The 27318-nt window shown below is 39.1% G+C and overlaps 1 protein-coding gene across 5 annotated transcripts in view; it reads left to right on the forward strand.

Annotated features, from left to right (window-relative positions):
• The first annotated feature begins 9028 nt into the window (after positions 1-9028).
• JAK2 (Janus kinase 2) overlaps positions 9029-27318 on the forward strand; it is a 91726-nt gene continuing 73436 nt past the window's right edge. The window contains exons 1-2 of one of the 5 annotated variants that reach the window (XM_012737828.3): positions 9030-9786; positions 10095-10177. The gene's annotated coding sequence lies outside the window, so the exon portion shown is untranslated. Of the gene's footprint in view, positions 9787-10093; positions 10178-27318 lie in introns of those variants that run through there. The other 4 variants (XM_012737833.3, XM_076008676.1, XM_012737842.3 and 1 more) reach the window with 4 other exon arrangements.

Genomic DNA, 27318 nt, shown 5'->3' on the forward strand with positions numbered 1-27318 from the left:
CAGTATTTCAGTGTTTGTGTTCAAGTACCCCTTATTTTACTTCATAATAGCCCCAAACCTCAAGAGTAATGGTGCTAGCATATTGTTATAATTGTTATGTTTTATTATTAGTGATGTTAATCTCTTACTGTGCCTAATTTAGAAATTAAACTTTATCATAGGTATGATGGTATAGGAAAAAGCATAGTATATTTGGAGTTCAGTACTATCTGAAGTTTCAGGCATCCACTGAAGGTCTTGGAATAGATCCCCTGAAGATAAGGGGCACTAATGTACCTTCAAAGTCCTCAAGAAGAAGAAAGCACAATCAAGAAATTTATGTATAATCAGACTTAAGTAGAAAGGAAACAGAAAAACATTTTTGAACACGTTCCAATTAGAGACTAGTTCTCCCAAATCCTTCTTGGAGAAACCACTAACGGAAGAACTGAGATGAACAGAGAAACTGTAGCAAAACTACTAGTGAATATTGGATGTCTTGTATTATAGGACTTAGAATAAATGTGGAGATTATGGCTACAGAATGGAATCCAAATTTTTAAAAGAAATGATGTAAGTTACAAAAAACAGTCCCAATACTACCCATTTTTAAAGCTCAAATGACATCTGCTTTAAGAGAACATCCTTTGTAGGGAGACAGACCTAGCTTGAAATATCAACTTAATACTTAGTGGTTATGTCAGTTTGGGTTCGTTAACTTTCCTGAATTTCATTTCTTTCCTGTAAATTAGAGCTAATAATATCTTAAATTTCAGGCATTTCAAAAGATATTTATTAAACAAGGCACTATCCCAGGTGCTAGTTGTACAACAGTGAATAAAACAGACAGGGAACACTCCTTCTACTGGAGGGAAACAGACAAATAAATATGTGAAATACATTGTATGTGAAATGTTAATAAGTGCTATGGAGAAAACCAAACCAAATGATTGGTGCATGGAGTGCTGGGGACAGAGGGGCATTGCAATTTCACTTGCCTCTCACCTGTAGGAGGTGAGGAAGTGAGCCATGGGGAAGTGGGAAGGTGGCAGAGGGGCTGGGGGCGGGCCACTGCTTTGATTCCCAGCTGCAGCTATAAATACTGTTGTGTCTCTTGTAATTACACACATTTATTTCCCTGAAGCACCAGCTCTGGACTTCTACACCTTCAGAACAAGGTCTTCTAGTGGAATACCTCCCTGTTTGCATTCTACAACTTGGCCACAAACAGCCCTGATTGAGCTCTCAGTTTCTTACAAAGGCCCTGGATATATCAGTATTTTATTTGGCATGCTCTCAATTACAGCCCTGTCACCCCTTTTCCCTCATGACAGATGCAAGGTGGTGAATGGCTGGGCTGAAGGGCAATCTTAAGCAACACCATCCTATGCTGAACATAATCATCGCTTGTCACACCTCCTGATACCCAGTCATTTTCTCCAGGCTAACCTTCTGTACCTCATATTCTTCCCTTAAGGTGAATTCCCTCCATATCCAGACCTCTGCCCAGGGAGTTAAGTGGTAACTTGTTTCCTGATAGCTTAGAGATATTACAGAGGATTTCACCATTAATCCTCATCTTTTCCTATCTTTGTTCTTATTCATTCATTCACTTCCAGGCATCCTCAAACTACAGCCCACAGGCCACCTGCGGCCCGCTGAGAACATTTATCCGTCTGGGTGTTTTTGCCACCGCTGCCTGTCCTGCTTAGCAGCCGACTCGGCCAGGCCCACAGTGCACATGTGTGGAATGTTCGCTGCACTCTCCAACGGCCCTCCAACGGTCTGAGGGACAGTGAACTGGCCCACTGTTTAAAAAGTTTGAGGACCTCTGACTTATACAATAGCATTTTTTTTTTTTTTTTTTTTTTTTTTTTAGCATCTGCTATGTGTCAAACTTTGATGGATGCTGGATATATAGTAGGTAATGAAACGGATATGGTTCCTGCCTTCATAGTCTACAAAGGTAGGTCTCTTAATGTTTTTATATAATAGGCCTTTCCTATACTTACTTTACTGGACAAGAAATATTTAATAGGTATGTTGCTTAGGCTGCCTTATCTTTGCAAAGTGTATAACTTGTAGAACATGTATTTGGACCTGATGATTGTCTCTAATCAATGATCTCTGTGATTCCTAAGGTCCTTCAGCATCAACATTTGTGATTTTAGAATTTGTTTGATTTGTATGAAGTGAACTCAATTTGACTCATTTAACTTAATGTAAACTTAATAAAACTAGGGGTTCCCATATAGTTTAGACACTATACAGTAACCGTATTCAAACAAACACAAGCTTAATAGTCAAGAATTCTCAGCCGGGCGCGGTGGCTCATGCCTATAATCCTAGCACTCTGGGAGGCCGAGGCTGGTGAATTGCTCGAGGTCAGGAGTTTGAAACCAGCCTGAGCAAGAGTGAGACCCTCTCTCTACTATAAATAGAAACAAATTAATTGGCCAACTAATATATATAGAAAAAATTAGCTGGGCATGGTGGCACATGCCTGTGGTCCCAGCTACTCGGGAGGCTGAGCCAGCAGGATTGCTTGAGCCCAGGAGTTTGAGGTTGCTGTGAGCTAGGCTGACACCATGGCACTCACTCTAGCCTGGGCAACAAAGTGAGACTCTGTCTCAAAAAACTAATAATAATAATTCTTGAAGAGAAAATTAAAGTTGTTTTTAAGGGCATGAATGTGGGTCTACTTTACAACTTAAAAGCAAAATGTTTTAAAGTTCTCTGTTGCCATCCATTTCTTATTCCCTTCCACATACTGCAGCAACTTCAGATAAAGATGCCTTCTTTTGTTCATCCACCAATTCAGGTACTACTACATCTGTGCCTCACTTATATTTCATTACTCACCTCCCATTCCATCTGCCCCCCCATTCTCCCCACATTGCTCGTTTATTATGAAAGTCACCTTAAGTTCTTTGGCTTATTTGTTTTACTTCATTCATTATATGCATTTTCTGCAATAGTGGTTCTTAAACGTTGCAGATGCTTGTTAAATTCAGCAAGCATCAGAATCATCAGGAAGCCTTATTAAAACACAAATATTAATAGCTGGGCCTTACCTCCAGAGTTTCTGATACACGAGGTCTGGATTGGGCCTCAAGAATTTACATTTCTAATAAGTTCCCAGGTAATACCGTGTTTCCCCCAAAATAAGACAGTATCTTATATTTAGTTTTCCTCAAGAAGACACCCTAGGGCTTATTTTCAGGGGATGTATTATTTTTTTTTAAGTACGGTACAACAATCTACATTTGTTCAAATATAGTTAAGTTGTCTTCTTCTGGAACATCATCATACTAAAATGGCAGCCACAACTTTCCTTCTTCCCCCTGGGGACACACAATACCTAAAGTGGAGCGTCTGGGTCCTCACTTCACTGAGGAGACTCTCCCGTCAAAGCCTCAGCTTGCAGCATGCACAGGATGGCTGGGACCTGCCAGGGGGAGCCGACCTTGTTGGTGGGGCTGCCCGCACCTTTCCAGTCACCTCTGGGATAGTAGCTGTCCTGAGGGGGCAGATGAGAAGGGCTGCTCTTCTTCTTTACCGCTTCGCCACTAAAAGCATGGGTTGTGCAGATACACTGCGTAGCCACACCCATCACTAGGTCTTATTTTCGGGGTAGGGCTTATATTGCGCAAATGCTTAGAAACCCTGCTAGGGCTTATTTTATAGGTAGGTCTTATTTTTTGGGAAACATTGTACTGATGCCGCTGCTCCATGGACTACATTTTGAGAGATGCTTTTCTACAGTATAACATCTGGGAGCTGTTCCAGCAAACAAGAAATCTATCAATGGGTAGAAGCCTTTGTTATACATTATACATACATAATGTTACCTGATTCCTTATATGTTAATGTAAAGCTTATCAATTTAATGAATCATTTTCCATCACCATATTTAAAATTCTGTAGGTAGGGATGCATATTTGGATAGGCTCTGCTGTAAGCAGGAAGAGTAAAGGAAATAATATATACTGCTTGCTTGTGTATTCAGGAGACAGTAGAGTATGGTTGTTAGGAGAGTTGTGCAGCCAGTCCCTCTGGGGTTCAGTCCTGGCCCAGCAGGATTTCTGGGAGACCCTGGGAAAGTTATTCCTTTGTGCCTCAGTTTCTTACTTTTAAAATGAAGATAATGCAAGTAACCACCTCATAGTGTTGTGGTGACACTCAAATGATTTATTTAATACATATAAAGCCCTTGAACAATGCCTGGGGTGTTGTGTGCACTCTGAAGTTACCTATTATTGTTACCAGGGACTTGTTGAGTGTGTTCTACACGTTATCTCATTATAATGCCAAAGCAGTCCTAAAAGGTTAAGTACCCCTATTATTCTCATTGTGGGGACTAGGAAATAGAAGTTCAGAAAGCTTAAATAACTGATCAAAGTCTCCCACTTAGTAACAATCTCTGGTCTTTGTATTTCACCAGCATGCTCTCAAAGGATTCATTTTCTTCTCTAATAAAAATGGTACAGGGAAGCTATACCACTCAAAAGTATATTTCAATGTGACTGAATAATTACTTGGTTGATCAATATGATTTGTAGATATTATAATCTAATATTATTATGTCTACTTTAAAATGTATTAAAGACAAATAATGGAGGCAAGAATAGGTAGAATAGCAGCTGTATAACATATGAATGAGTATGTAACAATTGCAGAGTACCCATCACATAAGAGATGTTTAATAAATATATTTGTTGCACTATTGGAATGAATGTGATTTCAAATTGAAATTACCTAAAACTAAAGATCATAATATCCAGAGTTAGTGAGATTATGGAAAAATAGGCATTGATATACTGCTCTGGGATTTTTGGAAGTTGATTTGGCATTAGCCAGCAAATTTTTAATTTACATTTCCTTTGGTCCAGAGTCTGTGTGTCTATCCTAGGAAATACTTTTGTGCCCATGAAATATATGCACAATGATGTTCAAATATAGCACTGTGTAACTGTGAACAATTAGAAACCTAAATGTTCATAAATGGAATTATTTAATAAAATGTTAGTTACCTATTTTATTGACAGTGCGTAAGAGTTAAAAAGAATGAGGGAAAGCAGTACATGTTGAGATGAAAGATCTCCAAGATAAGTTAAGTGAGAAGATGGTAACAAAAACATGTAGAATTATCTGTTTTATTTACAGAGCTGAAAATTCTAAAGGTAATATGTAGTAAGGTGCATGGGAAAAGTTAAGTTTGAAAGATTACACTTCAGACTGTCGTCAATGGTTGTCCCTGGAAAGTGAAGAGAGCTAGAAAAGGGGTTAGAAGAATTTTCGCTTTGTACACTTTATCCTCTATATTGTTTGGATTATCCACAATTAGTATGTATTAATGTTTATTTGTGAAATTAAAAAAGAAAAAAGCAGTTTCCTCAACAGATATACTTAAAAGCCCTTTACTAAGGATAATAGTTGCTAAAATGTACAGCAGTAAGTTTTCATGAGTCTTTTTTTTATTATTCACAGGAATGAAACCCTAAATTCATGAGTCTTAAAACATGTCTATGCTAGCAATTAGCAGTTGTTTTAAAAAATTTCCATAGTCATCATTCTTACTAAAAATTTTATTACTTGTAATGCTGTTGATTCCCAGAACATTTCCTGTGAGTAGTAAAAGAGCTGAATCGGTATCTGAGTGGAAAGCACACGATCTTAAAATTCTTGTAGCAGTAGAGTAGTACACAGCCAAAGGAGTTTGCTTTAAGACTGTTACATCATTTTATGCTTAATGCATAACAGGTAGAGATAACAGTACACAAATAAACAAACAGAAACACCATTACACGAAAGGAAAAAGCAAAGAAACAGTGTTTTTCTCCTCCAAAGGGACAGTTACCTCAAGTTTGGTGGGAGACAGTATTAGATGTGGATGGGAGAAGAGAAAGTTATTCTCAAGGCTTTTTTTTGTTTCTATTTGAGGTATGTAGGGTGGTGTATTAGTTTCCTAGACTGCTGTAGTGAAGTTCCACAAAGTGGGGGGCTTAAGCCAACAGAAATTTATTCCTTCATAGTTTGTAGGCTAAACTTCCAAAATCAAGCTGTTGGCAGGGCCATGGTCCCTCTGAAGCCTCTCTGGGGGATTTCTTCATTGTGTCTTCCAGCTTCTAGTAACCCCAGGTGTTCCACAGCTATAGGTGCATCACTCCAATCTCTGCCTCCCTTTCACATGACTTTTCTCCCTTTGTGTCTCTGTCTTCTCTTCTAGTAAGGACACCAGTCCTACTAGACTAGGGCCCACCTTAATTGTAATTGACCTTGCAAAATGACCACTCTCTAAACAATTTTTTCTTCCCTGGACTTTACCAATCAAGCCTAACACCCAGTCTTAACTAGCTTGTCTGCAGGACTCACCGTCTATCACCAACAGCTGATTCTTGAACCAGACCACCAGAAGACCCTAGTGATCTCTGTAAATTGGTCCTGCTGCATCCATAATGGGCATTTAATAACTGTACTAAGGGTTTAAAACTACTTTTTCATCTAATCTCCAAAATCTCTCTTCAAGGGAGATATTACTATGCTCATTATACTGATGAGGAAATGGAGGTTTTGAAAATTTAAAACTTCCTTGGCAAAAGCTGTGATTGAAACCTGTGTTGGCTGGACTCTCCAGCTTAAGTCCTTAACCCCTTGGCCATGGATTTTCAACCTTGGCTTTGCATCAGAACTACCTAAACTTTTATTTATTTATTTTTAATGCCAAGACCCTAACTCACACTTACTGAGTCAGTCTTGTTGTGGGGGTGGGTTTGGGGCATGGCAGCCAAGAACCACTGCTGCCACACTCCTACTACAGGGGACGGGACAGACGCTCATAACACCCTACACATAGCTCCACAGTTGACAACTAGCTGTTAATTTTTACCTTTGGATCTTGTCATACACTCAGTTTTGAATATAAATGTGTTACTACCCAGTTTACATTTCTTATTTCTTCATATTTCCCAAAAGAATGTCATGAAAGACTTGGACAGATTCCTTGGAATTCTCTTTAATCATTATCAAATAATAGGGGAAGCTTTCTGAAATGTTTTCCATGGGGAGAAAATTTCTAGCTACACCACTATCAGAAACACATAGAGAGCTCAGAAGTTCTCTAATACACAGTGTGAAAAAATGCTCAACATTCCAGGGTGGCACTGGCTTAAAATCATATATGAGCGAGGAGAGAGGCCTTCACTCTCTGAACAACACTAAGCAAGTCTCTTTATCTTTCCATGTGGGTAGACAGAGGATTTCTCAATCCTAAAAGCTTATGAATAATATGTTTCCCTTATCCACCTTGTCTTCCAAACCTAAATCTCTAATATTAAAAAAAATCCTTCTCCCACAAAAAAATCCTCGATATTCACTAGTTCCAAATGGCTTCTCCCTGCAAACAGGCCATGGACAGTAACAGATACCAGGCCTAGCTGAATAAACAAATAATTGGCAAAATGTAGAGACATCACTTATAATGGATGTAACTGCACTGTTTCATATTTCTAAAACAAGCATCTTTTTCCCCCACAAAAGATAATGTTGCCGCAGTTCTGATGCTTTTCATTTAACTATGACATTAAGGCCACCTTTGGCACTTCTTTGTGTGGGTCTGTATTCTAGCTTCTACCCTTGTAACAGCTTTTGTTTGCAGGAAAAGAAAACTCTTATGGTGGTTGCTGTTTGTAACTGTAGCCTTAACATTCTAAGCAGATTTTACATTTGCCATTGAGTCACAACTCCTATTTCTAATTTCTTAAATAAAGAAGGACTCTGCAGCATATTTTGCGTGTAAGACAACAACCATAGGAATGCAGTTTCCCTGTAAATGCCTCCCTCTTATGAGAAAACCATGGCTGTAGTTTATTATTTATTTTAAAGGAGTCAGTGTGAATTCAAGTTAATTCCTATCCCGCTATCATTTGCTCAAAGACCTTTTGCAATGGCTCTTATGTAAGAAGAAATGCAGGAGTTGCTTTGATGAGGTTTATTTAAAGAAACCATTAAGTACAAGACAGACCTGAATAGCAGCATCAATTGCGTATGGCGAAACAGGAGCTATGAACACAGCACTTCATTTAGGTTGACAGAGAGAGGGGTCCTAAGTGAAATAGGTCCTACATAGTGTGGCTCCAGGCTACTTCTTTGGCCCCACTTCTTACCACTGCCCCCTCCTTCGCTGTCCTCCAGCTACAGTGACTGCTTTCCTGGTCCTTGAACTTGCCAAACACATCCCCATTTTCAGGATCTTTGTCTTTGGGAGACTCTCTGCCTGAAACTCTTTTCCCAGTTACAGGACTGGTTCACGATCATCCTTCAGATCTCTGCTCAAATGTCATTTAATCTAGGTGGTCTTTCCTGGCCACCCTAAAATAGCACACCCCCTCCTCACTTTCTACTCCTTTTCTTTGCATTATGTACACAGCAGCATTAAATCATGCATTTGCTTAGTGACAATTACCAGGCAAAGTATGCATTTCAAGCTTTTGTCGCTTCTAGGGCAAGGAGTATGTCAGTTGTGTTCACCTAGCATCCTTGGAGGGCCTACAGCTGGCACCTGGTAGGCGCTCAGTAAATAATTGAGTAAATAAATGAGGCTTTTGGGAACGGTGGAAATCGTTTCTCCTCATTCGGTAGGCCTTGTTGCCAGCCCGCTGAGAGTTGGGCGCTTCATCTCACCCTCACTCCTTTCCAGCAGAGGTGCCTGATTGGAGTCAGGCGCTTGGGATTGCCTTGCCTCCAAACAGTGCGTGTCGGCGTGTTGCCTCGGCCTAGCAGCCTGCATTGGGGAAGCACAGGTCTGCAGTACCCGGAATGTGGAAGCGAAAGCAGAAAGCAGACAGCAGTGTGCGGGAGGGGAGTCTCCGTGCGGAGGCAGCCGGGCCTCCCCCGGTGCCAGGCAGTGCGCAAAGGGCGCTGGCCAGGCTGACTCATTCCCAGCCGCCTCCTCAGCGGGGGGCGGACACACACACGCCCATCAGGGGCGGTCCGGGCCCAGCGTCGGCACCCAGCCCCTGCGGGGCCCCAGGGCTTAATGAGGAGCGGCCACCTCAACTTCCCTGCGCGCTCAAGCCCGGGGGCAGCCCGAGGAATCTCCAAGCGCGCCGGCCGGCCTCCCGGGAGGCCACAGCCCTGCGCGGCCCACCCCTGTTAGCTCCGCTGCGCGCGCCGAGCGGCGCACGCGCAGTGCGGGGACGCGCGCCGGGCTCTGTCCCCAGCCCACGCCCGGCTCTGTCCTCCGCCTACAGGCCGCCCGACCGCAGGCCGGCCCCGAGGCCGAGTCGGACGCTAATAGGGCGCCCGAGCCGGTGTCGCCTGCGGCGCTGAGAAGACCGTGTGGCCCCAGAGAGGGTGGAGACAACGGCTGTGACGGGCTTCCCGGCTGCCCGGAGTGGGAGTGGTGTGGGCTGCAGGAAGGAGAGAGGAAGAGGAGCAGAAGGGGGCAGCAGCGGCCGCCGCTAACGGCCTCCCGGGCGCTGACAGGCTGGGCTGGCACCCGGCTCGCTCGCGAGTTCGCGCCGCCGCCTGGGCCCCCCGGCCCCTCGGGCCCCTGGCCTCGGGCTTGCGGCGCGCGGCGGGGCGGAGGGCTGCTTCAGCGCGGGGAGAGGCCTGGTCCCCCTTGCCGCCAAGGGATGTGAGTGGGAGCCCAGCCCGCACGGGAGGGCCCCCGAGGGCCCAGCCTGGCGGACGCTCCGACCCGGGTCCGCTCCGGGGCTTCGCGGACCTTGGCCCGCCGGAGGCGCCGGGTGGGAACAGCTCGAGCGAGCCTGAGGGCGCTCCGTCGCCGCCCGATCAGCGCAGCAGGTGGGTTTTGTCGCTGCCTGGCCTCCGGGTGGGGGGCGGCCGCTGTGTCTGCACGCTTGCCACCTCCCGATCCCGCCTTCCCTCTGCCCGTGGCAGTAAACTTTCCAGCTAGAAAATCTTCCTGTTTAAGACGCTAGTACCCTAGAACGAATGTCTTGCTGTTGATGTTTTTGCATCCGTGTGTGCCTTGTAGTCCCCTCACTTGCTTATGCCCGCTAAAAATGTTCTAGACGTCTGAACAGCCTAGAAAGGAGCATCTATTTCCCTTGGATTTCTGCGGTGGTGGTAACTGCTGCTGCTTTTTTTAGGTTTCGGAAGCGGGCAACGGGAACAAGATGTGAGTTGTTTGTCTTCTGCCGAAAAAGAGGCCCTTCCTCCCCCTCCCGCGACGGTGGGTATGCGACCCGGCGGCTGTCCCTTATCGCAGCGGTGAGGGCCAGGGTGTCGCGAGCCGAGTGAGTGCGTGCGTAGGGAGGTTGGAAGCCTGTGTAGACAGGCAGGGCTCATTGTTGCTTACTTCTCTGGAAATGGCAGTGCTGAACTTTTAGTGTGGGCCAGAGAGTAATTTTGGGGTGTTTCTGGTTGCTCTTGGACCCTTTCAGAAGCATTTCTCTCGTGGATTTTACAAATCACATGGCTATGTAGAGGAAAGTAAAACGTTGCCCCTTACCCTCTCTCCCCAGGAGGCCAGAGATTCCTAAGTCTTTCAAAGAGAAATGTTCCCAAGTAATAAGAGACACCTTTTGAGAAGACACGTTTGCTGTTCTTGTTGGGGTTTCTGCTGCCACATTGAATGCTTCCTGAATGGTTTTATCTGCCTAAGCTTGCTGTGTCGGTTGAATTTACCCAGTTTGTTTTCCGGTGATTATTAATGTCTGGAGAAACTCCTTTTCTCTGAATGAAAGGGTAGGAGTGGCTGAGTATGTCATAGAGGGAGGGCGAAATGTGAAGAAGGAAACTAGTAGTGGGAATAGGCGGATGATGATTGCTTTTGGTTTCATAATAGGTTTGTACAAGTGAGTTGTAGGGGCTACTGCAAATACAGGATAAGTATCCCTTATCCGAAATGGTTGGGACCAGTTTCACACTTTTTCAGATTTGGGAATATCTCCATATACCTAATGAGATATCTTGGGGATGGAACCCAAGTCTAAACAGGAAATTCATTTATTTCATATATATCTCATACACATAGCCTGAAAGCAATTTTATACAATATTTTTGATAATGTGCATGAAGCAAAGTTTGCGTTAAGTACTTATGTGTGGAATTTTCCATTTGTGGTGTCATGTTGGTGTTCAGAATGTTTCAGATTTTGGAGCATTTCAGAGTTTCGATTAGGGATGCTCAATCTGTATTCTGACATAACACCCAACAGATTTGGAGATGAATAATCAACTTTTGGCCTCCCTTCCCCTACATCTACCTCACTTTTTAATCACATTAAGTTTGAGAATCACTTGCTTGTATGTGCACTTATCTATTGGTGTGTAACATATCTACAAACTAGATGTGTACAGCACTTGCCTTAATAGCACATGTGTTCACCTGTACAGGAAAGCTGCAATACTGACTGGCAAGATGAACACATCATGCTTATTTTTGCTCTAACCGAATGAGCTGTATTTGCAGTTTATAGTATGTTTTAGGGACTGGTTAAGGAATAGCTTGTTTCTTTAGTGCCTGTAGTGATGTGAGACATGTGTCTTATGTATGGTAAGGGAAAGTGATATATTTTCTCTACACTTGGCTATTGCTCCAAAGCGGGATGAGACAGAATAGGAAAGAACATTGGCTTTGGAGTAAGATCTGGGTTTGAATCCTGATGTTCTTACCATCTAAGAGTTGTAGTATATAAAATCTCTTTGAACCTTACTTTTCTTGTGAGATCATTGTGAGGATTGAATGAGACGCATGCAAAGTAGTAAACTGCTTGGCTCTTATAAAAGTCTTGGCTATTATCATGGCTGGGAAGGCAGAAGAGATTTAGAGAAGGGCAAAATGCCTCCACATAAGGTGATCTGCCAGTGACCAGTGTTTCTTCCTATTTAGTATAGGGAGAAAAAGGACTTTTAAGTCTTGAACTGGCTAAAGGGTCTTATAGCCTTTGTATCTCCTTGAACCCCCATTGTGCTGCTCCTCCCAACTATTGTGCTGCCCTCTTGTGGTTAACTGTGCTAAGAACTTTGGTTTGCTCCTGCCCCATTACTTTTTTCTTCCCTTTTTAGGCTCCTTAGCTTCCAGTTTCCTAAACTGTGTGCTGAGGTGCCCAGAGCTCCTTGGGCTTAAACTATTAATTTGAGATAGTTTATAGTTTTAACATTAGATACCTACATCCCTTTCTGCAATATCATATCTTTGTAAAGCTGCATCTTCAGTGGTTGCTCTGCTAAAAAACAACTACTATGTGAAAATATATGTGGAACAGGAAAGGAGGGTGTGGTAGTATCCAGTTTGATTCCAAGATTTCATAAGTTGTACAGTGCACAAGAGACACCAAGTTGTAAGGACATTAATACTTACCAAGTCATTTGAACCTGCCTACTTAAGTATTTCTTTTGGCCTAGAGGTGTCATGAAAAAAATTACTAACACTCTAAGGGCTTCTCCACATGGAGGCAGTTTGGGAACTTCTACCTTAGCTTTTGGTTGCTTTTCTGATAAAATTATTCATACAAAGCTGGTATCAACTGATCATGGTTTAATATATTATTTCTTCTCCTATTTAGTATCTTTATAATTTCTGACCAGTTCTTTCATTTTAAAACTAATCTTATTTGCCATTCCACTGACTTCCTGGTTTTTCCAATGCTGGTCCTTTGCTCTTGTTTCTGCTCCTCTCCTTAAACTCAGCTTGCTTCAAATGAAAAGCATCATTTTATATCCCTTAATTTCCTTCTCTCCTGATCATGTAAGCTTTAAATTAGGTATCATCTTTAAACCACCTCTTTCATTTACCTTTTATTAGCCTATTCAACATGTGCATATTTCTTTTGTCTTTCATATCTCTGTTTTCTTTCCTTTACCACCTGAACCTCAGGACTCATTCATTTCCTGAGCCTGAATATTGAAAGTAATATCCACCTCTCAGAATCCAGTGTCTCTTCCTTCTATTTATCCTCAATAGAGATGCCACTCTAACATTCCTTATTATAGTATTCCCTTGGCCCCAATTCTTCAGTGGCTCATTATTTTCCATCTATTAAATTTTCCTGGCTGTCAATATACTCTTAGTACCAATTTATGCCCTATTTATTCAGTCTTTTGTCTAGGGCTCCTGAACAAGTATTCTTCACTACAGTCTTTTAAGCTGATTGCCACACTTTCTAATAACAAGCTGTGCTTATTTTGTACTTTAACTTTTGCTCATGTTCTCCCTTCTTCTTTTTTACTCTTTGTATTTCTGTAGTTCTTTTGTCTTAGAACATCTTCACATAGTTTAATTATGTGCCATGCTTGGTTGTTTGATCGTTATTTCCCTAGTGTTAGCTTTATCTTTTCAAGTTGATTGTGTATGCTTTGAGGAACATACGCAAGATTACACATTGACTGCCATGTAAGTTGTATTTAACTCAGGCTAGTTTTGAGCCTGGGGCCTTGTGAAGCAAAACCCTGCAGTTGGTTTGTGAAAATCTTACTTGTTGATGATCTTATTGTTAAAATGAATATTGAAAATTTAATTCTAAAAATATGGATTGCATTGCATATAACTCACACACAGAAAACAATAAAAAATAACAAATTAGAAAGAGTTATAATAAAACTCTGTGGCTCCAGGGAAGAAAATGTTTTTTCTAGTGTGGCAGGCAGTCAGTGTGTTAGAAAAATACATATACTGTATGGACCACGTGAGCAGCATTCAATAAATACATGTTGATTGTGTATTAAAAAGGAATTTTAATTCGTCACCAAACATTTAATAATACCTACAACGTAAAGGTTACTTTGCTAAGTCCAAAAGAGATATAAAAAATTTAAAATAGCTACCTTTCCTTGAGGACTTACAGTATAATTGGACAGATAAGATAAATAATGAAAGTTACAGATATTTGAGACCACTTAGAGTTGAGATGTGTAGAGAAGGCTCCAGAGAGTAGAAGGTGGAATCAAAACTAGGTAGTATTTGATTTTTGCATAAGAGGAAGGAACTTGAATAAGAGGTAAACAAAGGCAAAATAGGCTTGATATGTTCAGAGACTAGAATATAAGGGCAGCTTGACTGAAATGAAGGTTTGTGTAACAGAGTAGTAAGAAATCAAGTTAAAAATATAGATTAGAATTAGATTATGGATAGCTTTAAGTGCTAGGATGAGAAGAATGTGCTTAAAATTTTTAAAACATTTTCAATTTTATAATTAAAAAATTTTTTAATTATAGGTACATAATAGTTATATATCTTTATAGGGTACATGTGATGTTTTGATGCAGGCATACAATGTGAATTAATCAGATTACGGCAATTGGAGTATCCATCACCTCAAGCATTTATCATTTCTTTTTGTCAGGAACATCCCAGTTCCATTTTTTAAGTTATTTTAAAGAATACCCTAACTCAGGTGTCCTCAAACTATGGCTGGCCAGCCACATGCGGCCCGCCAAAGACATTTATCCGGCCGCCCAGTGTTTTTGCCTCCGTTGCCTGTCGGGCTTAGCCTGCGACTCCACTGGTCCCAGGCCCACAGTGCGCATGTGTGGAATGTGTGCCCCGCACTCTCCAACGGTCTGAAGGACAGTGAATTGGCCCCCTGTTTAAAAAGTTTGATGACCCCTGCCCTGACTTATTGTTGATTATAGTCACTTTGTTGTGCTGTCAAATATTGTTTATTCTGTGTAACTATCTAATTGTATTTTTGTACCCATTAACCATTTCCACTTTATCCTCCCCTCACTGCTACCCTTCCTAGCCTCTGGTAATCATCATTCTATGCTCTGTCTCCCTGAGATCCATTGTTTTTAATATTTAGCTCCCACATGTGAGTGAGAAAATGTGAGCTTTGTTTTTCTGCGCTTGGCTTATTTCACTTAACATAATGTTCTCCAGTTCTCTCCATGTTGTTGCAAATGGCAGGATTTCATTTTTTTTTTTGTGGCTATATAATATTTGATGTGTATATGTACCATTAACTTCTTTTTTTTATTTTATTATTATTTTTTTTATTTCGGCATATTATGGGGGTACAGATTTTAAGGTTTGAATAAATGCCCATTTCCCCCCCTCCCCCCAAAAGTCTGAGTCTCCATCATGACCATCCCCCAGATGGTGCACATCTCACTCATTATGTATGTATATACCCGTCCCCCTCCCCCCTCCCACCTGCCCAATACCCTATTACTGTAGTACCTATGTGTCCACTTAGGTGCTACTCAGTTAATACCAGTTTGCTGGAGAATATATCTGGTGCTTGTTTTTCCATTCTTGGGATACTTCACTTAGTAGTATGGGTTCCAGCTCTAACCAGGAAAATATAAGATGTGCTATATCACCATTGTTTCTTAGAGCTGAATAGTACTCCATGGTATACATATACCACATTTTATTAATCCATTCTTGGATTGACAGGCACTTGGGCTGTTTCCACAGCCTTGCAATTATGAATTGTGCTGCTATAAACATTCGAGTGCAGGTGTCTTTTTTGTAGAGTGTCATTGGATCATTTGGGTAGATGCCCAGCAATGGGATTGCTGGATCACATTAACTTCTTATCCATTCATCTGTTGATGGATGCTTAGGTTGATTCCAAATCTTGGCTATTGCGAATAGTGCTGCAGTAAATGGGGGAATGCAGATATCTTTTCAATATACTGAATTCCTGTCCTTTGGATATAGACCCAGCACTGGCATTGCTGGGTCATATAGTAGTTATATTTCAGTTTTTTGAGGAACTTCATACTGTTTTCCATAGTAGCTGCATTAATTTACATTCCCACCAACAGTGTATGAAGGTTCCCGTTTCTCCACGTCCTTTCTAGCATTCGTTATTGCCTGTTTTTTTGAGAAAATTCATTTTAATTGGGGTGAGGTGATGTCTCATTGCAGTTTTGATTTGCATTTCTCTGATGACTAATGATGTTGAGCATTTTTTTATATATCTGTTGGCTATTTGTAGTCTTCTTTTGAGAAATGTCTGTTTAGATCCTTTGCTCATTTTTAAATTGGATTATTTGATTTTTTTTTTTTTTTTTTTTTTTTGAGACAGAGTCTCACTTTGTTGCCCAGGCTAGAGTGAGTGCCGTGGTGTCAACCTAGCTCACAGCTACCTCAAACTCCTGGGCTCAAGCAATCCTCCTGCCTCAGCCTCCCAAGTAGCTGGGACTACAGGCATGTGCCACCATGCCCGGCTAATTTTTTCTATATATGTATTAGTTGGCCAATTAACTTCTTTCTATTTATAGTAGAGACGGGGTCTTGCTCTTACTTAGGCTGGTTTCGAACTCTTGACCTCGAGCAATCTGCCCGCCTCGGCCTCCCAGAGTGCTAGGATTACAGGCGTGAGCCACCGCGCCCAGCCTATTTGATTTTTTTTCCTGTTGAGTTGTTGGAGCTCCTTATATATAGTCTATTATTTCTTCATTTTTTTTTTTTCTTTTGTCATGAACCACTTTTCCTGACAGATATAGTCTAGTTATTCCCTTGTCAGACTGGGAGTTTGCAAATATTTTTTCCCATTCTGTGGGTTGTCTCTTCACTTTGTTGATTATTTCCTTTGTTGTGCAGAAGCTTTTTAGCTTGATTTAATCCCATTTGTCCAATTTTGCTTTGATTGCCTATGCTTTGGAGGCATTACTCAAGACGGTCTTGCCCAGACCAATGTCTTGAAGTGTTTCCCCAATGTTTTCTTTTAGTAGTTTCATAGTTTCAGGTCTTAGATTTAAGTCTTTATTTAATCTGTTTAGATTTGATTTTTGTATATAATGAGAGATAAGGGTCTAGTTTCATTCTTCTGCATATGAATATTCAGTTTTCCTAGCAACATTTGTTGAAGATTGTCCTTTACCCACTATATATTCTTGGTACCTTTGTCAAATATAAGTTCACTATAGATGTGTGGGATTTATTTCTGGGTTATGTATTCTGTTCTATTGGTCTCTGTGTCTGTTTGAATGCCATTACCATGCTTTTTGGTTACTTCAGCTCTATAGTGTAATTTGAAGTCAGGTAATATGCTTCCTCCAGTTTTATTCTTTTTGCTCAGAATGGCTTTGGCTATTCTGGGTCTTTTGTCCTTCCATATACATTTTAGGATTATTTTTTCTATTTCTGTGAAGGATGTTATTGGTATTTTGATAGGGATTGCATTGAATCTGTAGATTGCTTTGGGTAGTATAGACATTTTAACAATACTGATTCTTCCAATCCATGAGCATGGATTATCTTTCCATTTTTTTGTGTCTTTTTTAACTCATTTCATCAATGTTGTATAGTTTTCATTGTAGAGATCTTTTACTTCTTTGGTTAAGTTTATTCCTGGGTATTTTATTTTATTTGTAGATATCATCAATGGGATTACTTTCTTGCTTTCTTTTTTGGATTATTTACTCTTGGCATATAGAAATGCTACTGGTTTTAAAGTCATATCTTGCAACTTTACTGAATTTGTTTATTCTAATAGTTTTTGGGCAGAGTCGTTAGGTTTCTCTAGATATATGATCATATACCTGCAAATGATAATTTGACTTCTTCCTTTCCATTTTGGATGCCTTTTATTTCTTTCTCTTGTCTGATTGCTCTAGCTAGAACTTCCAGTGCTCTATTGAATAACAGTGGTGAAAGTGGGCATCCCTGTCTTATTCCAGGTCTTGGAGGAAAGGCTTTCAGTTTTTTCTCATTCAGTATGATACTAGCTGTGGGTCTGTCATGTGTGGCTTTTTCATATTGGATCGTTGTCCTTTTACTTTGATTTGTGGGAGCGCTTTCTATACTAAGGAAAATCGCTCTGAGTTTGTGAGATGAATTGTAAATATTTCCCTAGGTTGTCTTTTTGTCTTTTTATCTTTTTGATTCTGTTCGTAGTGTGATTCTTTTTTTCTTGTCATGCATACATGACAGAAAATTTTTGATTTTTTGTTCTGTTGTTCTTGTCAATCATCCCTTTATTACTTCTGGATTTTTAGTCATGTTTAGATAGGTCCCTTCTCAACCCTGAGATTATACTTTGAAACTCTACTGTGTTTTCTTGATTAAAAAGCCTTAAAATTTTTGAAATGGGAAAGAACTTGCTAAAATAATTATTTTAGGAAAATTAAGGTTGCACCAGTGCTAGTTATAGTATAAATTGGAAAGAGAGGTGATAGAGAAATGTCGCAAAATGATCTAGGCCTGAAGTGCTGAAGACTTAGTGGGAATAAATCATATTGGGGAGATGTCACAAGACTTTATTATAGACTGAATAAGAAGGTAGAATAGGAGGAGAATAATAATAGTTAAAGATGACTTTGAAGTTTTGATCCTCAGTGACAGATGGAATAAAATATGTTGGACATTTCCAGCAATTTCTTTCGTGTGTGTCTGTGTGCGTGTATTTTTTTTTTTTTTTTTGAGAGAGGATCTTGCTTTGTCGCCCAGGCTGGAGTGTAGTGGTACAATCACAGCTCACTGCAGCCTTAAACTCCTGGGCTCAGGCCATCCTCCTACCTCAGCCTCCCAAAGTACTGGGATTAGGGATTACAGGCTTGAGTCACCATACCCAGCCTTCTTTGGTATGTTTTAAATCCATTCACTTTAGTTATTCCTATACCAAAAAAATCTGTCACATATGTATATCCATACTAAACTTGACATCTAAACAAAAAGTAACAAAGGAAATAAAAGACTGATAAACTTGACTATATAATATTATAAACACCATAATCAAAGTTTTTTTAAAAAATAAGAAAATGGATAAAACATTAATAGGCATTTCACAAAAGAAATGAAAACCTGGTCAATATCATTAGTAATCAGAGAAAAGTAAACTAAAATGAGATATTGTTTCTTCCTTTTCAGACCGATAAAGAATAAGAAGATTGGTAATATCCAGTATTGGCAAGGATAAGAGAATAACAAGAATATCTAAGAATTTGTCCTTTTAAAAAGCACAAGAGTAGTCTAAGTAGTCTAAGAATCCTATGGAACACCATTTAAAACAATGAAAAGAAAATTTTAATGACATTTAAGGGGTATGATAAAAATGAGGCATATTTAGCCAATAGAATACTAAGAAGACATTAAAAATATTTGTTGGCTTACATTATATTCTTAGCATTATATACTGTGCATAGCACAAAATGGACACTGAATAATTATTTGTTGAATGATTATATATTAATGATTTATTTAATTAATGATTGGTTAAACACTGATCCGTTGAGTATATAGATGGGCGAGTGACTTAGAGACCACTGAATGACCCTCTAGGAGAGTGACTGACTGACCTACAGGCCAATAAACTAATTAAGTGATCAACCAAGAGAGTAACCAACTGATCAAATAAGTAACTGACTGACCAAGTGAGTTGAGTGACCCTTTCAGTAAGTCATGGATTGAATAACTGACCAATTGAATGAGTCACTGACAAAATAAATGACTGAGTAGATGAGTAAGTAATTAAGCGATTGCACCACTTCAGCAACGATGGACCCCGTGAGTGAATGGACCCCCTCTTGGTCAACGGGACCCCATAAAAAACCCTAAAGTTGAGTTGCTGGCCATGAGATGGGAGGTCAACTTCAAATGTGTGAGGGGATGAGATGAGTAAGAAAGGCATGGAGAAGAGCTAACAGCAATAATTTTTAGAAAGTATTTATAAACACTTGAAAATGTTTACGTAGTTTGAAGGAATAAGATTTAAATGTAAAGAGAAGTATAACATAAAAATAAAAGGCATATATATACTCATTGTAGAGATTGTTTCCCAGTGAACAATTATACCAACTTTGAAATAATTTATAGACTTAGTTATGTTTACTTTGGGGAGATTTTTTTTCTTTTAAAATTTTTAAGCGTATGTTTCGTCACAGCCAGTTTTTATAAAGGTTCCATATGTGCTCACATAAGCATACTTTGGTGGAAGTTTTTAATGTTTGTCATTTCTCCAGTGGATTTAAAAAAATCAGTTTGTGGAGTTCTTTGTGTATTGGAGCTATCAATTCCTTGTTTGATATATGTGTTGATATATTTGTGTATATAGCAAGTAAAAACTTGATAACAGAGATGGTTGGGGTATGTATATGTATCAAGTAAGAACTTGACAAGGGATCAATTGGTTTGCAAATGAAAGGTGCCCTCATGGGCAAGTTATTTCCTGTATCTTGGAATTGGCTAGCTCTGTAAGGGTCATTCCTACAGGGTCAACAAGGCTACAAGAGGTCAAAACATCAAAAATACACACACACACACAAAAGACAAAAAACGTGGTTGGTTGATACAGTGTGTAGAAATACAATTGGTTATGTTTATTTTGTGATGTGTTCTATGATATTGGTAAAATCACTTATTAAGTTCTAATAATTTTTTTGTAGAATCCTAAGGATTTTCTATTATACATAATCATGTTGTCTGCAAATAGAAAGTTTTACTTCTTTCTTTTCAGTCTCTAGGTTTTTTCTTTTTCTTACTAAATTCTGTTCTGTTTGCCTATTTGTCCATTTTTGTGCCAATATCAACCTGACATTATTATATAGTGAATCTCGATGTCTGATAGTGTAACTTCTTAGTTTGTACTTCAAGATTGTTTTGGCTATTCTCTTTTGTTTTTCATATAGATTTTAGGATCAATTTGTAAATTTCCACTAAATAAACTGCCAGGATTTTAATTTGGATTATTTCAAATCTGTAGAGCAATTTGGAGAAGAATTGACATCTGAACAATACTGAGCTTCCCTGTATTCTTACATCAATATCTTGTATCAACATTTCTATCCCTCCCTTATTTAGCTAGCCTTTACTTTTTGTAGAAACGTTTTATGGTTTTTATTGCAGATATTTCATTAGATTTATTCCTAGTTATTTGATTTTTTGTTACCATTGTAAATGATACTGTTTTAAAATCTTCATGTTTAAATTGTTTTCTTCCGATATACAGAAATACAATTGATTTTTGTACGTTGATCTTGCATCCTATGACTTCGTTATTGAGCAGAAGGGGCTTGTGGCTGATGGAAGCCAATAGTATGGCACTCAGTTTTTGAGGATAAAAAGTCTTATTGAATGTTGACCTACAAGGAGACAGAAGTCCAACTCAAATCTGTCTCCCTATGCTGGCTTTATGGCAGTGCGGCCTCAAGCCTCACGTGGCCCCCCCAGATCCCCAAGTGTGGTCCCTCGACCAAATGCAATCTTCACAGAACAAATTCCTTTATTAAAAGGATTTGTTCTGTAAAATTTGGATTCAGTTAAAAGGCTGCACTCAAGGATCCAGAGGGCCACATGTGGCCCCAGGGCCGCAGGTTCCCCACCCTTTAGGAGGTGGTTTCTGGGATTAGTAGGTGATTGGTGGAAGAAAAAGGGAAGGTCTGGAAAGTCCTCAGGCATGCAGTTATGCCTTCATTCCTTCTCATGGATTGCATGTGCAAATTTGGGCAGGGGGTTAATATGAAATGTGCAGTGGAAATATGGGCGGTGATGTCAGCAAGTTTGTTCTGTGCAGACTCCAGTTGGCCATGTTGGTTTCAACTGATTTCAGCCAGTTTTTTTTTTTTTTTAATCCCATAAACAGAAGGAGTTTTTGCATTTTAGTAAGTTGTTTTTTAATCTGCCATCCTGTAGGCTCAAGCATTTCTGCTAGTCACTAGTTTCTTTAACTCTTTCGGCCACAGTTTCAACTTTGCTAAATTTAGTTTAATAAATAGTAGATTCTTTTAAATTTCCTCCATACACAGATACATCTTCTTTGAATAGTGACAGTTTTACTTATCTTTTCTTTCTTTTCTTTTTGTTTTTTTGAGATGGTGTCTCGCTTTGTTGCTCAGGCTAGAGTGCCGTGGCGTCAGCCTCGCTCACAGCAACCTCAAACTCCTGGGCTTAAGTGATCCTCCTGCCTCGGCCTCCCAAGTAGCTGGGATTACAGGCATACACCACCATACCCGGCTAATTTTTACTATATAATTTTAGTTGTCCAGCTAATTTCTTTCTATTTTTAGTAGAGACGGGGTCTCACTCTTGCTCAGGCTGGTCTCGAACTCCTGAGTTCAAATGATCCGCTCTCCTCGGCCTCCCAGAGTGCTAGGATTACATGCGTGAGCCATCGCACCTGGCCTATCTTTTCTAATTATATCTTTTATTTCATTTTTGGGTCTTATTGCACTGGCCAGAATTTATACTACAATGTTGAATAGAAATTATGATTCTAGACATGCTTGTTAAGTTTTTGAACTCAAGAGGAACAAGATCAGTATTTTATCATTAGGTATATTAATTCAAGGTTTTTTACAGTTACCCTTTATCAGAATAAGGAGTTTTACTTTTATTCCTGGTTTGTTGAGATTTTTTTTTAAATCATTATGTTAGTCCATTTGTGTTGCTATAAAGAACATATATGAGGCTGGGTAATTTATAAAGAAAGGTTTATATGGCTTACGGTTTTGCAGACTGTACAAGAAACATGGCGCTAGCATCTGCTTCTGGTGAGGGTTTCAGGGAGCTTCCCGTCAAGGTGGAAGGCAAAGGGAGAATAGATGTGTCACATGGCAAGAGCAGGAGCAAGAGAGAGGAAGGCGGTGGTGCCAACCTCTTTTAAACAACCAGCTCTCATGTGAATTAGTAAAGGTGAGAACTCACTCATTACTGCGGGGAGGGATTAATGTGGGATCTGCCCCATGACCCAAACATCTCCCACCAGGCCCCACATTCAACACGGGGGATCAAATTTTGACATGAGATTTGGAAGGGCCCCAAATCCAAACAACATCAATGACAAACCATTGTTGAATTTTATTAGAGGTGGTTTCTGCATTTATTGAAATAATCATATGTTGCTTTTTCTCATTTATTCTAATGTGATAAGATATATTGACTGATTTTTTTTTAAAATTGTTTTTAAAATTTACGAATAAAATTGTATATATTTATGGTAATCAACATCTTTTGATATATGTATACATTATAGAATGGTTAAATCTAATTAACCTATGTATTATCTCACATATGTGTATGGTAAAATGTTTAAATCTACTTTCTTAGCAATTTTCAAGTATACAATATACTGTTATTAACTGTAATCACCACAATGTACAGTATCTCTTCTGTTGATTCCTCCTATCTGACAGAAATATTCTTTTTTCTTTGATTTTTAGCAGTTTGATATGATATGACTTGTTATGGATTTATATTTATTGGGGTTAGATGAACCTTTTGGATTGGTGGTTGTATTTTTTTTAAACAAACTTGGAAAAAATTTAGCCAATATTTTAAAAAATATTTCTTCTCCTTCACTCACATCTGTTAAACTTCTTGATATTGGAGAGTTTACATGACTCCTATATCTTCATGCATTATATTAATCTTTTACTGTACATTCTCTTATGTAAATAGTATAGCAAACAAAGTCCTTAAAATAAATTCCAACATTTGGGTCTGCTCTGGGTCCATTTCTATTATATATTTTTTCTTTTCATTCCACATTGCATTTTTCTTTTCATGTTGAGTAAGTTTCGGTTGACAATTATACATTATGGGTGGTACATTTTAGAAACTCTAGATAGTGTGGATTTTAATATTTCTCCAAAGTATTCAGTTTTGTTCTATCAGGCAGTTAAATTACTGGCAGATTGTCTTGCTCCTGTGAAGGCTTCGATATACTTTGTTAGGATAGGTCTATCCTTAAGTTTTGTTCTTAGTTCTGGTATGTGTTTCTTATTCCTTAAGTGTGGCTTTTCTGGAGTTTCAGTGGAAAGCCTGAGGTATTTACCAATTTCTTCCAACTTCAAACTCTGACTCTCTAGGACCAGGCATCTGTTGAAATCTCTTCCCAGTTCTTTCAGATTTCCAGCTATTGCCTCTCACTGGGCTTCCTGGATTTTCATCCCATGGATGGGAATTCAGGGGTCAGCCCCCCACATGACCCCCACTTTCCTGGGATTTCTGCACTCCATTTTTAGCTGTTTTAACAGCTCCAAATTTCATTTCCTTATTCTTCTACCCAGTAAGACTGCAGCTTTTTACAAGAGCTCTGTCTTTTCCTCCAACGCCCACCTGTTCACTAAACAGATAAAAGATGGGTAAATGGCCTCATTCAGTGTGTTTCCCTGCTTTTGTTTCCTTGACTATGCCTTCAAACAGTGTTTTTCAAAATACTTTTTTCAGAGTTTATAATTGTTGTCAGCAGGAGCATTAGTTTCACTATAAGCTACTCTCTCATTACAGGTAGTCCATATTTTAAAAATTATTTAAACATTGTTATTATTTACCATTTCGTTCATGTTTGGGGCAGAAGGGAAATGCTCATGATGGTTCCAAACTTCTTATTGAGGGAGGAAACTCTGTCTTGGTCTTGTGCCCCTGTCCTTGAGTTTTCCATAGACCAAACTCCTTTAATTATACTGTATTAAATTATTTTATTTTTATGAGCATAGCATTCATTCATTAAATATTTAGTAAGATTCATGTCTCAAAACTTTTCTAGCTGCTGAGAATAGATTGTTGGACAAGGCGGACGAGGTTCTTTTTTTGAATTATCAGCTACTCAAGCCTATAATTCAGCAATGGAAGGAGCCACATAGAAAGAGATGAGCAGTGAGGTTGGAGAGGCAGTCAGCAGACAGATATTGTAGGACTCAGAAATTTAGGTGTGGTGGGAAAGCCATTAGAAGATTTTTCAGAAGATTTTTAGAAAAGGAGTTGAGTTACATTTTAAAATCATGACTGGTTTCTTTGTGGAGATTAGGTTGTTGAGAGGCACAGTAGACTTAGGGGAAATAGGAGGACATTGCAATAGTTCAGGTGAGAAATGATAGCTGCTTAGTCTATGGTGGTAGTTGCGCAGGGGAAAAAACAGTGAATAGATTTGAAATATAGTTTGGAAGTAAAACTATCAGTATATACTGATGGATTGGATGTAGGGGTGAAAAAAAGAGAAGAATAAAAGGTTGACCCAAGCCTGTATTATCTCAACATATGAATGCTTAAGACCTCTTTTCTATTCATATTTTCTTTTTTGCTCAATAAGAAAACAACCCAAAGCACTTTTCTCTAATAACTTTTATTTTCTTCATTTGTGATAAAAGTACATCTTAAAAATGAGTAGTCTTTAAAGCAGAGTGTTATACAAAATCCTTTTACCTTTTACTTCACTCATATTTAGGTTTACCAAAGTAGGATATTAATAACTGTTGGAAAAACATAGTATATATATCTACTTGGAATATCAAAATTTTATGTATTAAAATAGTAAATTAAAATGGCTATATCTTGCAATAGAATGCAAAATTTCATGGACATTAAAGATAAACATATCATTTCAAATGTATTTTATATCTTTGGCTTCTTCAGACCACTCCACTGCCATTTGGGGCATTTCTGTGGGAAAGTTGAGAAGCACTGACCTATCTGAACCTGCCAATCCAGCCAAACTTGTCTCTCCGTTGTTCCAGGGACATGCTGTGTGCATTCTTCTTTCCATATTTTTCATGCCTTTCTCCTTGCCAATGATGTCTTGTTTTTCATTGCCTGTCTAAATTGTGGATAAATCTTGTTTTTCTTTTAAGGTCTATCCCGTGTTTTAATTGCTGTGAAACTTATAAAACCTTTCTTTGTTGTTAGTAATTATGATCATTCTTTCTTTGTCACTTTTTTTAGCACTTAATTTTTCTATTTATTTGGTACTTAGATTATATATTAATTTACTGAAAATCATAGATTTTTATGAGTTGAGAGGAATATCTGAGATTTAATTCATTAACTTCATTATAGAGGTTAGGAAGGTGAGATTCATTTGTCTTTTAACTTAGTTTGCAGTAAGAAAGGATTAAGAGTTATTTTTAGGTCTCATGGCTCCCAGTTTAGTAATTTTTCCAGTCTACTAAATTATTTCCTTGTGTGTACTTATTGATCTGAAAAATTACGTCTCTTAGATTATATAGTATATGAGTAAATTTTGAACATATTTACTGTTAAAATTTCATATTTGGGCCAGGCGTGGTGGCTCACGCCTGTAATCCTAGCTCTCTGGGAGGCCGAGCCGGGCGGATTGCTCAAGGTCAGGAGTTCAAAACCAGCCTGAGAAAGAGCGAGACCCCGCCTCTACTATAAATAGAAAGAAATTAATTGGCCAACTGATATATATATAAAAAATTAGCCGGGCATGGTGGCACATGCCTGTAGTCCCAGCTACTCGGGAGGCTGAGGCAGAAGGATCGCTTGAGCCCAGGAGTTTGAGGTTGCTGTGAGCTAGGCTGACGCCATGGCACTCACTCTAGCCTGGACAACAAAGCCAGACTCTGTCTCAAAAAAAAAAAAAAAAAAAAAATTTCATATTTGACATACAGGTTTTCCAATGTATGTGCACAGATTGATTAAAATTTATAATTCTTATTTATTTACTCTATTCAACAAATTTATTAATCAACATGGTTATTAAGCTTCATGATAACCTTTATTTAATCTTTATTTATTCAACAACTTTCCTGTGTCAGGAACTATTCTAGGCAGTAAGAATACAGTAATAAATAAGAGATCTGGGTTCCCACCTTCATGAAACAATTCATTGTAGTGGTGTAGGACAATCAATGAGCAAAAGAAACTCTAACCTACAATGGGAGAAAATCAGAACAGCGGTGGCCACTTTGGTGGTAGGAGCAGGGATTGATGGGGAAAGAGCTTGAAAGAACTTTCTGGGATGATGATAATTTCTATAGGGCTTGGGTCATACGGGTATCTGCATTGTCCAAACTCTTAGAGTTGCATACTTAAGATTTATGTGTTACATTGTATGTAGTGGGGGAAAATCCTGCAACATAGAATAGATGTAACTCATGTGAGCCATTCTAATTGGGGTAAAATGATATCTCATTGTGGTTTTGATTTGCGTTTCTCTGATGATTAGTGATGATGAGCATTTAAAATATATATTTGTTGGCCATTTGTATGTCTTCCTTTGAGAAATGCCTATTCATGTCCTCTGTATACTTCTTAAAATTTTTTTTTCCTTTTTTTAAATGTCAGAATATTATGGGGGTACAAACTTTAAGAAAATATATTGCCTTTGCCCTGCCTGAGTCAGAGCTACAAGCATGTGCATCCCCAAGACAGTGTGCACCTCATCCCTTTGGTGTGAATATAACCCATCCTCTTCTCCCTCCTCCCACCTGCCCAACACTTGATGAATGCTACTACCATATGTACACATGAGTATTGACCAATTATTACCAATTTGGTGAATACACGTGGTGCTTGTTTTTCCATTCTTGTGATACTTCACTTAGTAGAATGGGCTGCAGCTCCATCCAGAATAATACAAGAGGTGCTAGTTCATCATTGGTTTTTTTGTGGCTGAGTAGTACTCCATGGTATACATATAGCATATTTTATTAATCCACTCGCGTATTCATGGGCACTTAGGTT

This window comes from Microcebus murinus, chromosome 12 (genome assembly GCF_040939455.1).
Source record: "Microcebus murinus isolate Inina chromosome 12, M.murinus_Inina_mat1.0, whole genome shotgun sequence".
Lineage (NCBI taxonomy): Eukaryota > Metazoa > Chordata > Mammalia > Primates > Cheirogaleidae > Microcebus > Microcebus murinus.